Source organism: Arachis hypogaea, chromosome 7 (assembly GCF_003086295.3).
Source record: "Arachis hypogaea cultivar Tifrunner chromosome 7, arahy.Tifrunner.gnm2.J5K5, whole genome shotgun sequence".
NCBI classification, from domain to species: domain Eukaryota; kingdom Viridiplantae; phylum Streptophyta; class Magnoliopsida; order Fabales; family Fabaceae; genus Arachis; species Arachis hypogaea.
The window spans coordinates 19410908-19415171 of record NC_092042.1 but is presented as its reverse complement, the minus strand read 5'-3'; the positions used below and the strand labels follow the sequence as shown (position 1 = coordinate 19415171).

Genomic DNA, 4264 nt, shown 5'->3' with positions numbered 1-4264 from the left:
GCGTTTAAACGCCAGCCAGGGTACCTGGTTGGGCGTTTAACGCCCAAAAAGGTATAGTTTTGGGCGTTAAACGCCAGAATGTGCACCATTCTGGGCGTTTAACGCCAGGATGGCACAAGAGGGAAGATTCTGTTTTTCAATGCAATTTTTTTTCAGGTTTTCAAAGTTTTTCAAAATCAAATCTTTTTCAAATCATATCTTTTCAATCATATGTTTTCAAAATCAATGTCTTTCCTTTTTCAAAGATACTTGCTATCAATTAATGATTTGATTCAACATCTCTAGTATATTGCCTTTTCTGTTGAGAAAGATTTAATGTTTGAATCATATCTTTCCTTGATAGCCAAGTCATTAATTTTCAAAATCAAATCTTTTAAAATGTTTTTCAAATCATATCTTCTCAATCACATCTTTTTAAAAAAAAAACTAATCATATCTTCCTAACCACATCTTTTTCAAAATAGTTTTCAATCAAATCTTTTTTATTTCTAATTTCAAAATCTTTTTCAAAAATCACTTTACTTCTTTCCCACTTTCATTTTCGAAAATCAATTAGTGTTTTTCAAAAATGTTTTCAAAATCTTTTCCTTAATTTTCGAAAATTACTTCCCCTCTTCTCACATCCTTCTATTTATGGACTAATACTATTCCTTAATGCAAAATTCGAACTTCATCTTCTTTGATAAGTTCGAATTTTCTACTTCTGCCTTCCATTTTTCTTTTTCTTCTGACACCTCAAGGAATCTCTATACTGTGACATAGAGGATTCCATATTTCCTTGTTCTCTTCTCTTTCTTATGAGCAGGAGCAAAGACAAAAGCATTCTTGTGGAGGCTGACCCTGAACCTGAAAGGACCTTGAAGCGAAAGCTAAGAGAAGCTAAGGCACAACTCTCTGTAGAGGACCTAACCGAATTCTTCAAGGAAGAAGAACTCATGGCAGCCGAAAACAACAACAATGCCAACAATGCAAGGAAGGTGCTGGGTGACTTTACTGCACCTACTCCCGACTTCTATGGGAGAAGCATCTCTATCCCTGCCATTGGAGCAAACAACTTTGAGCTTAAGCCTCAATTAGTTTCTCTAATGCAACAGAATTGCAAGTTTCATGGACTTCCATTGGAAGATCCTCATCAGTTTTTAGCTGAATTCTTGCAAATCTGTGACACTGTCAAGACTAATGAGGTTGACCCTGAGGTCTACAGACTTATGCTATTCCCTTTTTCTGTAAGAGACAGAGCTAGGACATGGTTGGACTCACAACCTAAAGAAAGCCTGGACTCTTGGGAAAAGCTAGTCAATGCCTTCTTGGCAAAGTTCTTTCCACCTCAAAAATTGAGTAAGCTTAGAGTGGAAGTCCAAACCTTCAGACAGAAGGAAGGAGAATCCCTTTATGAAGCTTGGGAAAGATACAAACAATTAATCAGAAAGTGTCCTTCTGATATGCTTTCTGAATGGAGCATCATAGGTATTTTCTATGATGGTCTCTCTGAACTATCCAAAATGTCTTTGGATAGCTCTGCTGGAGGCTCTCTTCATCTGAAGAAGACGCCTACAGAAGCTCAAGAGCTAATTGAAATGGTTGCAAATAACCAATTCATGTACACTTCTGAAAGAAATCCTGTGAACAATGGGACTAGTCAGAAGAAAGGAGTTCTTGAGATTGACACTCTGAATGCCATATTGGCTCAGAACAAAATATTGACTCAACAAGTCAATATGATTTCTCAAAGTCTGTCTGGAATGCTTTTACCAGCAGTACTAAGGAAGCTTCATCTGAGGAAGAAGCTTATGATCCAGAGAATCCTTCAATAGAAGAGGTGAATTACATGGGAGAACCCTATGGAAATACCTATAACCCTTCATGGAGAAATCATCCAAATTTTCATGGAAGGATCAACAGAGACCTCAACAAGGTTTCAATAATAATAATGGTGGAAAAAACAGGTTTAGCAATAACAAGCCTTTTCCATCATCTTCTCAGCAACAGACAGAGAGTTCTAAGCAGAATACCTCTGACTTAGCAACGATGGTCTCTGATCTAATCAAAACCACTCAAAGTTTCATGACTGAAACAAGGTCCTCCATTAGAAACTTGGAGGCACAAGTGGGTCAGCTGAGCAAGAGAATTACTGAACTCCCTCCTAGTACTCTCCCAAGCAATACAGAAGAAAATCCAAAAGGAGAGTGCAAGGCCATCAACATGGCCGAATTTTGGAGGAAGGAGAGGCAATGAACGCCACTGAGGAAGACCTCAATGGACGTCCACTGGCCTCCAATGAGTTCCCCAATGAGGAACCATGGGAATCTGAGGCTCAAAATGAGACCATAGAGATTCCATTGGACTTACTTCTGCCATTCATGAGCTCTGATGAGTATTCTTCCTCTGAAGAGGATGAGTATGTCACTGAAGAGCAAGTTGCTAAATACCTTGGAGCAATCATGAAGCTGAATGACAAGTTATTTGGAAATGAGACTTGGGAAGATGAACCTCCTTTGCTCACCAAAGAACTAGATGACTTGTCTAGGCAGAAACTGCCTCAAAAGAGACAGGATCCTGGGAAGTTTTCAATACCTTGTATCATAGGCACCATGACCTTCAAGAAGGCCTTGTGTGACTTAGGGTCAAGTGTAAACCTCATGCCTCTCTCTGTAATGGAGAAGCTAGGGATCATTGAGGTGCAAGCTGCAAAAATCTCACTAGAGATGGCAGACAACTCAAGAAAACAAGCCTATGGACTTATAGAGGATGTTCTGGTTAACGTTGAAGACCATTACATCCCTACTGATTTCATAGTCCTAGAGACTGGGAAGTGCATGGATGAATCCATCATCCTTGGCAGACCCTTCCTAGCCACAGCAAGGGCTGTGATTGATGTTGATAGAGGAGAGTTGATCATTCAAGTGAATGAAAAATCCTTGGTGTTTAAGGCTCAAGGATATCCCTCTGTCATCATAGAGAGGAAGCATGAAGAGCTTCTCTCAAAACAGAGCCAAACAGAGCCCCCACAGTCAAACTCTAAGTTTGGTGTTGGGAGGCCACAACCAAACTCTAAGTTTGGTGTTGAACCCCCACATTCAAACTCTAAGTTTGGTGATGGGAGGTTCTAACATAGCTCTGAGCATTTCTGAGGCTCCATGAGAGTCCTCTGTCAAGCTAATGACATTAAAGAAGCGCTTGTTGGGAGGCAACCCAATGTTTTATAATTAACTATTTTCTTTTGTTATTTTATGTCTTTTGTAGGTTGATGATCATGAGAAGTCACAAAATCAATGAAAAAAGCAAAAACAGAATGAAAAACAGGAAGAAAAATAGCACACCCTGGAGGAAGAACCTGCTGGCGTTTAAACGCCAGTCAGGCTAGCAGATGGGCGTTTAACGCCCAGTCTGGCACCATTCTGGGCGTTTAACGCCAGAAAGGGCACCAGACTGGCGTTAAACGCCAGAAAAGGGCAAGGAGCTGGCGTTAAACGCCAGAAATGGGCACCAGCCCGGCGTTTAACGCCAGAAATGGCTAAAAACGCAATTTGCTTGCCATTTGGTGCAGGGATGACTTTTCCTTGACACCTCAGATCTGTGGACCCACAGGATCCCCACCTACCCACACTCTCTCTCTTCTTCCCCCATTCACCAATCACCTCAACACCTCTTCCCCAAAAGCCCTTCACCTATCAAATCCCATCTTTCTCTTCACCACTCACATCCATTCTTCATAAACCCACCTACCTCACCATTCAAATTCAAACCACTTTCCCACCCAAACCACCCTCACTTGGCGAACATCACCCTCCCCACTCCTATAAACCCTTCTTCACTCCTTCATTTTCACACAACCTAAACACCACTTCTCCCCCTTTGGCGACCACAAAGCCATTCCCTTCTTCCTCATTTCTTCTTCTTCTACTCTCTTCTTTCTTCTTTTGCTCGAGGACGAGCAAACCTTTTAAGTTTGGTGTGTAAAAGCATTGCTTTTTGTTTTCATACCATTTATGGCATCCAAGGCGGAGAAACCTCTAGAAAGAGGAAAGGGAGGCAAAAGCTTCCACCTACAAGCATGGAGATGGAGAGATATCTCAAGGGTGATCAAGACCACTTCTATGAAGTTGTGGCTTGAAGAAGGTGATCTCCGAGGTCCCTTTTTCACTCAAAAAGGGGTGAATATCCGGAGATCCGACATGAGATCCGAAGAAGAGGGTGGGAAGTTCTTACCAACCCCATTCACAAGTCGGAATCTTGATGGTTCAAGATTCTATGCCAATGCATG

The 4264-nt window shown here is 41.3% G+C and overlaps 1 non-coding gene across 1 annotated transcript; it reads right to left on the bottom strand.

Moving 5' to 3' along the window:
- Positions 1-1340: 1340 nt before the first annotated feature.
- LOC112704545 (small nucleolar RNA R71) lies at positions 1341-1448 on the bottom strand. Its single transcript, XR_003155165.1, has one exon. It is a non-coding gene; the product is annotated as a small nucleolar RNA R71 (small nucleolar RNA).
- Positions 1449-4264: the final 2816 nt, after the last annotated feature.